This window comes from Hoplias malabaricus, chromosome 3 (genome assembly GCF_029633855.1).
Source record: "Hoplias malabaricus isolate fHopMal1 chromosome 3, fHopMal1.hap1, whole genome shotgun sequence".
In the NCBI taxonomy this organism is placed as follows: Eukaryota; Metazoa; Chordata; class Actinopteri; order Characiformes; family Erythrinidae; genus Hoplias; species Hoplias malabaricus.
Window position 1 is genome coordinate 14,592,421 of NC_089802.1, and position 12,384 is coordinate 14,604,804.

A 12,384-nucleotide genomic window follows, 5' to 3' on the forward strand; every position below is an offset into this window, starting at 1 on the left:
AGCGTGCCACCTTCAATTCTGAAAGAGCACAAGCTGCGGATGGTGTGTTTACAAACACAGCCAACCTCTTCAAATACCCTCCAAACTAAACACACAGTGGCGGTATGAAATAAACAGTGTTTACTAAGCCCCCTTTCCCTCACTCTGTTCCCCGCTCCGGCGTGCTGCCACTCTCCAGATGGACACACTGAAGAAAGGTGCACACTGAGACACTCGCTTAACCCAGAAACAAGAAGAGGACACCACAAAGAATAAACGACCCATCACACCTCCCACTGTCATTATTTTACAGCACAATATACAGCACTTTTCTATATATTCCATTAGTATATAATAAGCATGCCCATATTAAGTACATTTGGGATTTTTTTCTTTCTTTTTATTTTGTGTCTTATATGTATGACACACACACACACACCATACACACACACACACACACAATGTGAAAAGAACAAGACAATATTATTAAAAAAATAATAAAATAGCTGAGATCTTTTGAACTGGGTAAATGAGCACAGGTTGGAAAATGTTTAACTGAACACAGTGACTTGCATAAAAATAATTAGCCATTGTGTTTAATATTATTTGTACTCATTCTAATATTTTAGTTTGAAGAAATGGGTTAATTTATTTTAAATAAATTATGTAAAAAATAAATATTTCTTACTTCAAATCTTACTTCATTTTTTTAAATATTCTTTTAACGGTTAAAACACATATAAATCCTAACTGCCAACTGTTTTATTGGCCAGCGAGTTTTAAGGAGTATTTGCATAACTGTACTGAAATATTTTATCCAAAGCCTTTCTACTTTATTGAACAAAAACATTGCCTTAAGGGCAACAATAAATGCATAAGAACTCTCTATATATCGGGAGGCATTAGAAAAATAACGTTGAAGAAAGGCAAGTTCAGCTGAGAATTTGCCGTTAAGCAGATGAAATGAATAAATATATATATATATAGATCTCGATTTGTCATTACGAACCAGTAAAGGTGTATTTTTGTTGATCAGTAATTTTTAATCATCTATCCTAAGGAGAGAAACACACCAAAGCCACACTGACACACCAGGAAAAAAAAAAACAAAGTGTGTCTTCCGCTACAGAAAAAGAAAAACACCCACATGTTCCATTTTAGTTGAGTTTCATCTTAAAGAACGGAGGAGTAACTTTGGGGAACGTAGGCTCACTGGTAATTGAAACTTGAAGCCTTGGAGAGAACTTCATTTGAATACATACACTGACATCTTCTTCAAACCCGCAGCGCTATTTTGTTTCAGTCTGCTATTTCTAAATAGCTGTTTGTTGTAGCTGAGTGCATCAACCACTTTGGCAATGTAACCTTTGAGTGGTGCGCTCACAAAAAGAATGGCAAATGCAGCTTTAAGTCATGGAGGGGGGAAAGCCAGTGACTGAAACAAAGAGCAATGTCTCTCCCAACCCGTTTACACCATTTCAAAACTCCCCCTGCAGTAAAAACATGCCTTGCGCTGATTATTCCCCCCTTCATCTAATGCTACAGCGCAGCAACTAGGCAATATTGACTGCTTAACCCTTGGAAATACTTTGATTAGTGCTTTACACTAGACCAACTTAAAACAGCATTAGAATAGATATCCCACCCCCACCCCACTCGCAGATCTTTTAGTTCAGACAGAGCACCATTATTAGGTGCTTCAGTTACTTTGGATGATGGGACATGTTATATTTAATAATGGGCAAGAGTGACCTAAAATCACTTAAGGTTCAGATCATGTGAAAGACATTATAAAGAGGTAGACCAATAATAAGCGAGGCTCTTAGTAAAAATCAATTGATTCCAACTTCCTTATGCTACTTATAGTATGGTAAAGCCGGGACCACTCAAAAAAAAAAAAAAAAAAAAAAAAAAAAAAAAAAAAAAAGAAAGAAAAAAAAAACCCTGTATAAAAACAACATGAAACCAAGGGAAGAGGCTTTGTAATCGAAAAAGAATGAGCACTTTCACAGATACCTTATTGCCAGAGAAAAGAAAGAAATTTTTTTCTTTTCTTTTTAATCTGTTTGAAAGGTCTTTCTTTTGTCACTTTTTTTAATCTTGGGTGAGAATTTGCTTCTATTCCCGGAAGCACAAGAACAAGTACAAAGATCCATCTTAAGTTTATGCAAAGTGGTCTGTCTGCCTTTTATAACAGACACATCTCGTCAAAACCAGAGACGAAGGATCCTGTGTCCTGTCAAAAAACACCCGTGTTATAACTCTGTTGACATGAAATTCAAGAAATTAAAAAAAAAAAAACAGGAACCTGTTCAAGTCATCAAACTGCTTATGCATGCATAACAGTTTTATTAGATATGCAAATTACTCCATATTGTCTAAAGATGAACAATCCCAACAAAAGAAGATGATGAATAAATTACATCTGAGACCAAATAATAGTCTCGATTGTTTAATCATTTTAAACATAAGTAAAATGTAGATTATTTAGAATATTTTAACTATATATAAAAATGTTTTATAAATGTAAATCAAATTATAAAAAATAATAAAGAAACAAAAAGAAAGAAAGAAATAATAATTACATTAAAAAATAAAATAAAATAAAATAAAATAAAAATCTTAATTCCAGATCTTACAACAGCAACATTTTTAAGACACCTCCTTTCGGGAATGAAAAGAAGGAGGAAACAAGCCATAGAAATGTCTAAAGTTAATCTCCTTCAACAGTATGAATAATTAAAAATCATACTCATTGCAAATCAACACAATTTTCTTTTTTTCCTTGTCCACTCTCTTCTTACTGACAGCAAAAAGCCACACAAGGACGAACAAATAATAATGGCACCTCGTCGTCTGAAAAAGTAAACAGTTCATTAGACTGGCTGTTAAAGGCGTAAAAATACCCACGGGCAGAGTTTAATGAGAGGCCCTGATTGACTCTGCCAACGCTTTCCCTCCACTTCTGTGCTCTTTATTTTTACCCCGTGCACACGGCTGGTGGCAAACCGTGAAGAGTAATTAATGATATTTAATTTACAAAGTGTGTTTCATTAAGTATTTCTCACCAGTGGGAAATGTCTGGCCAGTTGTGATTTTGACTTAATGGACTTTTGTCAAACGCAATGTGTCTGCTTCAAATTGCCATTTAACCTGTTCTTTTTCCCACTAATAATCTCCTGAAAATGTTTCAGAGGAATTAGCACTTCAAGTGTGAAAAAGGAAAATAAACTCTCTTCCTGTACCTATGACGGGTACCTAAAATATTCACTGTGTACCGCAGGTAATTCCACGTTTTTCTCTCAGCATTAAATGAGTAATGACACAAAGAGGCTTAAAAAGTCAAAGTGAACTTTGTTTCTGTGTAGTTTTCTCTATAACGTGTGACATAGAGTGTATGGTTGCTTCAGTGTCAGTCCTAGTGGCACAAGAAGGGATGAACTGGGGCAAAGTGCTGTGGTGGTTAAAGAAAGCAAAGACCTTTTCGAGCAGGCTGCACTATCACAACAGAGTCTTAAATAATGCATCTTATCCTAGCAGGGGGCTAACATTCTCCACAAGCAAAAAGAACAGCGTGTTAGCGCGCGCACACAAACACATACACACACCCCCCCACACACACACACACAAAAAAAAAAAAACACACACACAAACAAATGCTTTCCTCCTGTATTTTTCTATATCAAGGGTAAACATATTGGAGGATGTTGTTCCATTAAATAAGTGTTGTGTCTTTTATCACGTTTGATAAAATATCAGATAAAGGAAAACAGCAATTATTGAGCAAAGGCCTTTTTGGGCAGCCTTTTTTGTCTTTGCTATCTCAGAAACCATTCAATCCATCATCAGAGACAATGTGTGGGTTTCTGAGATAGACGGCCAAAAGTGTGTTTATGTGTGGACATGACATTTGAGTTAGTCACTTAATAAAATTACAGGAGCAGTGAAGAACACAAGCATCACAGAGCAGCATGGGGCCTCTCATTAGCTCACAGGTTAGCATTAAAAGCATTGTATTTCACAAACACACAAGACAAAATTTCTAGCAAAGAATAAAAAGGAAAGTGCTCAGTGGAGAATGAATTAACGCAACACAATCACTGGGCTTTAAATGTAACAAAGAACACTCAAACGACAGAACAAATATAGTCAAACGATAGATTAAAATATTCTAATGATGGATTAAAGAAACATCAAATGACATGAAGTATCACAACCTACTGTTTATAGTCAGAAAAAAAAATAAAATATAAATACTATAACAATCTAAATCATCTAAATAATCTTGAAGCAAGCAGATTTATATAAACGACTGCATGCACATATGCAAGGAAGATAAATATCTATATTTAAAATGCAGGGTATATATTAAACAGTTATTTATTTTAAGAAATTGCCAAAAAAATAATTTAAAAAAGTATATTACTATGCAGACTGATTTTTTCTGTTAAATGTATTTTTTATTTTAAGTGCAGTCAATAAGCCTAATGACTGTGCTCCCAACATGAGAGGGCGGAAAAACGTTCGCGGCCAAACTCCCAACAATAGCCCAAATTCAGCTGCCTTTGATTGAAGAAGCAGCATATACTTTTTGAAGGCCGGGGAGTCGCTGTGAATGGTTATTTCTTTAAGGCATAAGAGTCGATTAAACTCGATATTAAAATATGGAAGCATTTCTAATGAAAAATCAAAGGCCGCTCTCTCTCTCTCCCCCGTTCTCTCGGTGCGGTTCTCCGCTGCACATTAATGCTGGGCTGGGAGAGGGGCTGGCCAGAGCAGACCCCGGCTACGCAGCCGTGCAGAAATCAATAGAGAAGAGCCGGTGGGGAGGGAGCCTGCCAGAGCAGCCAGGGCCAGGCCTGCTCCCATCACAGCGCTCTCCTCTGGCGTGCAGTGGGGAATAAAACGGGCCTCCCTGGGTCAGCGCCAGAGAAAAGGTGAGATTAGAGGAAATGGAGGAGGGATTTCTGAGGCACAGGATACCTGGCGAGCGAGGGACCAATCGCCCATTAGCCTGTGGCTACCTACATATGGTTCACTGAACCCTCCACAGAAAAGAACTTTTTTTTCCCACTACGTCTCCCCCATGCCTTTCTCTCAACATCTCTCTCTATTTCTCTTTTGGAAACAATAAAACAGAGAACTCACTTTTAACTCTTTCTTAGCTTTGGCACTGGCTCCTCTACTGACCTTGATTCATGTTAGATTCACTCTTTGATGTCTATTCTGGGCGTTTCATCTAAGAATACAGATTGCCAGTCATATAGGCAGCTCCACTTATTATTGTGCACAAATGTCTGTCCACATGTGTGTGTATGGATACTCTAAACACTGTTTTACTGAGGCCTTCTCTCACAAGGCCATTGTCTGGGCTGAATAGGCAGGTCATTAGCATACGAATGCTAAACAGGCATAGGAGCTTAACTACATCATTAATGCTATATATGCCTCATACTTTTCTACTTCCTATTGTGTTCAACAGATTCAGATCAGATTTAAGACTAGGCCTCTTACACAACACTGAACCCAACTTCATCCATACATTACAATCTTAAAAACAGCCAAAAGACAGTTGCACCTTTTGGGGGAAAGCAGGTTGTTTCTGTGTAGGACACATGAGGGAATTCATTCGGAAGGGACTCAACGTAAGCTTTCATCAGCCTCTTATAAAAAGCTTCAAAAAGTGGATTTACCTGGTACTTCACAACAAACGCCAGACACATTGTCAATAATAAAAAGGCTTATAAATGCAGTGAAATGTATCATAGCATTAGCATAAGCTTAGAAACTACCACGATGATGCAAGCTGAACTTAGGCTACAAAAAGAGAGTTGTAGGCTAATGTAATTAAATCAATAGTAACCAGCTCCCAGCCAAAAGTCAAAAGGGTTTTTCAAACCAGGGATTTGTAAAGCAGCAAAACATTCTCAGTGTGAGGACAAAAATAAACAAAAATAAATAAATAAATAAATAAACAAACAAACTGAAGGCGGATTCTGAAATATCAGACACTACACATGCTAAGTTCACCAAGACAGAAAAGACAGAAAAAGCCTGCACTGTGGAATGAACGACCTTGCTGGCTGGTCTTCCTGTCAATGTCTGTCTTGTTTTTTTTCCCTCCCCCTTTCCCTAAGGTGGCCAACCCTTTTTCTGAAAAACAAACAAATATTTGCTGTGTGTTGTAGTGTGTAATTTTGATCAAGACCAGAGTACATTTCCACCACAGGCTTTTAAACCAGCAGATTCCTAGCCAAAACGTTCTCAGAGAAAAGCAAAAGAAGCCTCTCATCCTTTTACATGCCCCTCATTAGAGGCACTTAAGTCAGAAGAAAAGAAATGCCCCTCGAGTGGGGAAACTTTGAAATAATTTACAGATTTCAACTATCCTGTAAATATATTGCGCTAAAAGGGGAACGAGCCATTGGATGTCAAAGCAGCTGGGGATGTCTAGGTTTTCGTGCTCTCGTCTGGGATGCTTTTTTTTTTTTTTTTTTTTTTTAAGAGGAAAAAAAAAAAAAAAAGAAACGAGGAGTCTAAAAAATAACCAATGATTCATAATGCATTTCATAAATACTTCATGATTTTTCATAGTTAAGCCAGTATGGCAAATCAAATTTTTTTGTCACGTTTTTTCGTCCCAGATGTCAATTTATCACTTTCTAGCAGTGTCACATGTCACTTCCAGTTTATACAGCTGGTAGGAATAGGCCAAGAGAGGAGACAGCTCGGTTCTGTCTGATACTCATGCCTCCTGTCTCTCTCACACACACAAACACACTCACACACAGCCCTGTGCGCAGACACCTCTGTCCTAAACAATCAAATCTGCCCTCCAGATCAGTGATCAGTGTCACAGAGAAACTCCACATAACACAGATAAATGGAGAACTATTCATCTAGTCGGGTACAGTGGTGGTATCTACTGTACACAAAGCAGCTTTGTATTTAAACTGCTTAAAAACGTTTACCTCAGCTGTGGTTGTACTTCTGCCTGTAAAATAACTACATAACATCAGAATAAATGCAAACATACATGCAGTAAATCCCAAGAATGTCTTCTTTTCAACAGCAAAAATATCTTATGTGCGACTCAGTAGCACAAATATTTAAAATCAGATTTTTCCTCCATATCTCTAGTCATTGCATGTATTTGCTGAATTTAACCACCAGCAAACATGATTTAATATAAAGAATTAGGGATTAGCCAAATCAGATAATAGATCATCATGAATGCTGGGCTTCCTAACAGAGTGGCTTTGAACATTTATGCACTAATATAGTTTGTATTTATTCCATTATAAATATGCAAACAGGAATAATACGTTTATGTGTATGTAATACATATACACACATACTGATACATGCAGCATGTTATTATACACATACCTTATAATACTGGCTTCAGTTTCTAAGTCCCAGATTAAAATAAATAAGTATTGCTGCTCATAAACCAAACACATTCTCTCTTAATTGTACTTGACTATCCATTATGATTTTTTGTTATGTTATATTTACTTGTGTTTATGCTAATGTTATGTGATTAATTAATATAGTAACCATCTTGAAGGTCTTATATTAAGACTGAATAATAAAACAATTTTTTGGTTTAAAAAAACATTTATACAGTAATTTTATAAAAATAAGCTTAGAAATTGAATTTACTTCATCTTGTCTTCATTGTGCTCATAAACACTTCAGTCACTGTGAAACAATGAAAATGATGTGATAATGTATAAATATGTGTTTATATATATATACAAACATAAAAACACACATATTGAAACATGTTTATAACAAATCATGTCTTTGAAAATGGCCATAACATTGTGTTTTGAAGGAAAGCTGGCTCACTGGCTCTCCAGCATAGAAAAAGCATACCCTTCTCATTAAAGAGCACCATCTCCTCATTTCCAGCCATGGAGGCTTGATTTTCTCCTCCGAGTGACACAGTCCTTCACCTCATCATCCTCCCATCACTGCGATTACACCATGCACCACAGAGCTGATCTCGCAAAGCCACACAATCCCATCTCTTGCTATCAAACCACAGCTTTCCTCCACCAATCCACAAGATCCTCAGGCTAAAACAACTCCCCAATAAAAGACACATTCAAAAGATCGATTTATTCTTCCCTTAAAATGCTTCTCTGCAAAAGCATCATCAATTCAGAGGATTTCCATAATAAATGTGCAAGGTTTGTAATCAGGGGAGTGTTATTGGACTTTAGCAGGATCGGGGGCTTGTTAAACTCCAGAGAACAATTAGACCTAAATCTGTGTTGCCTCCTTAGTGGTGTAAACAGTGGCAGAACAATCCCCGGTTTTCAGGATCCATGTTTGGTTCTAATCTAAGACGATTAAAAGAGTCCAACATCCAGCTCATATATGTACGTCGTGCCTCTCCTTTGTAGAAGTTGCTGTAATAGATGACTCGAGCTGCATAACAATGAATCTTAGAGACAAGTTTTAGGGTTTTGATTTCGGGAAGACTCAAAAGCCTCCATTCGCAAAAACATGCTGTGCACACAACTAAATATAGTGCACTAAAAACTGCAGCAAGTCTTAAAATGAGAGGCATGTTATCATCAGTAACAATGATTAAAAGGGAACAACTTTTAAAAGTAGCAAAAAGTTCTGTCAGGACTGGGGATTTCATCATGTTAATTACTAAACCTATGTTCAACTGCTTTTTCAATAAGCCCCGAGAGGAATTGGAACTTTTACTCAGTTCTAGTGAATCCGCTTCAGTCCTTAAGCTAAAAACCATTAGCAAAACATAAAAAAAAAATTAAAGAATCCATGAATAACAATGAGGTTACTTTGTCCGTAGCAGGACAAAAGTGAAATGTTGAAGCACTTATAAAATCCTCCAATTAATGAGGATTTTTTGAGGATCATAAAGCAGAGCAAACATTTAAATATAACACATTTCTTCACTGTGAAGGTTACAAAATGAAAGTGAGGCTAGACTGCGGTTCTAAAGTTTGGAATCAATGTTTTTACAAATGTACTACTAAACAACTTCTAGATTTTTTCTGAGGAATCTTGGAAATACATAAATAAATAAATAAAACACAATTTAAGAATAATGAGCAGGGCTGATTCCACAGTAAATATAGAGAGCTATGAAAAGCATACAAGTTTGGTGTTATTATAAAATTAACCTGTGAAATGCTTTGTTTTATAACGATGTGATCAAATCTCAGTCAGAAGATGTCATCTAAAAAAATTCTACAAATAAACCCTTACAGTACTTATATCTTTTTACAGGTTCAGTGGTCCCTACGTAAAATCTAGATTATATGAGCATATCTGAAAACATCCTTAGGTTAGTGTGTACTTTACCATGACCTTAAACACTAGGCGTTTAAAATATTTTCATCATGCTCATGACCCTTATAACTGCATTAAACTTAAATGTTCATGTCCACTAAAAATTATTTTAAAACCTATTTTAAATATTTTTCCAGATTCTGGTCCTCTGCAATGGTTTCTTGTTGAGGTGTCACACTGAAGAATTTAAAATAAAAAGCTCACATTTTTACATTATACTCACTGATGGTGAAGTGTTCATTTACTGTGTGAAAAAATAAATGTTACAAATGTCACTTATTCAGTAATAACTGAAAGGATTCCTGGTTCATGTCATTGCAAAATTCAAAAACACATTTATAAATATGTAATTTTGTGACCAAATGTAGATTCTAAACAACTGAAAACACACCTTTAAAACACATAAAAACTACCTTTACATTTAAATAAAATGTATTAATAAAAATTTTTTTAGAAAAAAATATAAAAAGAAAATAATTGGTTTGAGGAGGACATACAAAACATCCATGTAGAACACATTATTTTTTTTAATTCTCCAATATTTAGTGAATCTTAATTCAGCACCTTAATTTAATGTAAACACTTCATGTGTGAGTGGTGAACATCATGAGAATACATTGAGTAAAATATTTCAAGAATAGCTTGAAAAGGTATAAAATCTCCAAGACAGAAGCTGAAATCCTGTAGTCTGAAGGTGCTGTTCGGTTAAAAAGAGCAGGCAGTAGCCATGCTTTCAGACTATCATGAATTTATAACAACTGATGGCAAATTGTCTGTTAGTATAAAATAATCTATTGTAAAATAACCTGTTTAAAATGATACATTTTATATAAACACAAATAAATGATACGCCACAGAGGTATATCAAACTGAACATGCTTGCTGAGGCTGTGCTGGGCAGGAACTCAGAGTAATGACAGACAAAAGCTACAGTTAGATTTCTGGCCAGAGATAACACCGTCAAATCCTGGGGGCTATGCTTAAGAGTTTATGGGTCTTTTAAAAGAGCAGGGGATTTAGAACACAAACATTTCACCTGTTCACCAACAGCTCTGTCTGCGAGCCTTTTTCTTCGTTTTAAGCAAGTACAACAGCAAACCCCCTCCCCCCCGCGGGTCTTCAGGATATGTGGGCCATTTTTTGCCTCTAATTTCTGCCTTTCTCCGAGTGAGGAGGTCAAAGAGAACCAGCGCTCTTCTGAGAGAGCAGCAGGTCCAGCTGTATCCAGGAGAGACTCTTCTGATCAGAAGATGCCTATAAGCATCAACACTGACACGTAGCTTTCAGAGATGCATGGAGCAATGTCGCCATCTACCGGTCGTGGAAGAAAGAAAATAACACTACAGGGAGCCACTATGGACCTTGGCATGTTTTGGACACAACACAGCGGGGGTTTATAGATCTGGTTTTAATCTGATTGAGGTTGAGATGTGGATGCTCTGTAAAGAGCTGCTTCTTCTGATGCGCTGCTGAGGATAGGATACTTTTATAGGAATACTGCCATACTTTTTAAAAACTTCTATAGAAACAAATTCTAGGAAAATAATGAATTTCTCTATATAGTAATAATGAACTTATCAATATAGCATATCTAGTATGGCATTCACATACAGTATTTCACCAGTGCCACAAGTGTGCAACGACCATACAAGGGAGATTATAGGTGAAAAAACTTTGCAGGCTCCTTTGAAGGTATGCGGTCTGTTTACCCAATTGTCTTCATTAAATTATGCCTCCATTACGGCGCTCTTCTGCCAGATCAAAGACATCGCTAAGAGGCATGTCATTCTGGTCCCTGAACCCAATGACATGTAGTGTGGCCAATCAAAGACAAATCAGCTTTGGTTTTCTTTTTCTTTCCCCTGTGTTTTTGTCTCACCAAAACTCTTTTCTTTCTGCTAATATATGGCCTCCACAGGGGCTTCTGGCTTTCAGACCCTCTGCCCCATTATCAAAATGAAGCCATCATGAAGCAAACATACCTTGGGGATGTCCTTCTGATATCAGTCTCTCTTTTCTCCCCAGAAAAATGGCAGAGTTGTTGGGTCAGCCAGTCCCCATCTGCTGCCGAACAGGAGGCCGAATCTGGCGAGTGCGATGGCAGGAAGACTTCAAACCGCGGGTGAACGACTGGATGTGAGCAGGGGGTAAAGGGGGAGAAGCTCCAGGGAGGCCAGAGGAGGGGAAGGCCAGGACAAGGCCTTGATTTCCCGTGGAAGCACAACAAAGACTCCTCTTTTTTTCAAAAAAAAAAAAAAAAAAGTAGTGATAGCCTTTTTCATGACACCTCTTAGAAGTATGTGCGTGTGCTCACATTGCGTGGCAGAGAGGATAAGCCATCCACGCTAAAGCATTTGGCACTTCTGAGAACCCAGCTGAATCTCTCAGCTTTAGGACAAGTTGGTAGGCCTTACTATCAACAGAAGCTTCGGGGGGATCTGTCTTTCAAAATGTACAGAAACTTGAAGGGAACAAAAGCCGCTTTAAATCAGGCCAATTATTATGTCATTCTAAAGCATGAGATGGAGCATGAGGTGAGAGAAACGGCAACTGCCATGAACTGAACACTAAAAAGAGCTAAATATATTGTTGTACATAACAAACATATCACATTAAAGAAGGGCATTAAAGAAGAAATAAAGATATTTAAGCTTACCATCAAATAGAGCTCAATTACATTGTTAATATTTGAAGATTTAAAAGGAAGACATGCTTAGCTTGCAGGGAGAGGAAAAAAATAGAAGAATGAATGCTGAAGGAATGCAAAGATGGCTGTGGTGCAGAACCCCTGCACAGCAGGTGTTAATTGCATGATAATTAACCAGGCAACAGTCAAGCAGGAGAAGCTAAAGATTAATCATCAGCCAATTAAATGCCCATGGTGAGGAATACGAGGCCTCTCTGAGAAGAGAGATCTCCACTGTGATCTAAGCCATCAGCCTCAGCAGCGCAGCATCAGATCATTGGCAAAAGATCCTTTTCTTAAATCTTCTCATTTATTTTACGCCTTTTGGAATCTTTGTTGACGCTGTTGCCATCTGGTAATTGATATCAAGCACACCTTGAATT

General features: G+C 37.1%; 1 protein-coding gene across 4 annotated transcripts in view; it reads right to left on the reverse strand.

Moving 5' to 3' along the window:
- The window catches only part of vti1a (vesicle transport through interaction with t-SNAREs 1A), a 145,712-nt gene that overhangs the window by 121,581 nt on the left and 11,747 nt on the right, over positions 1-12,384 (reverse strand). The window lies entirely within an intron of this gene.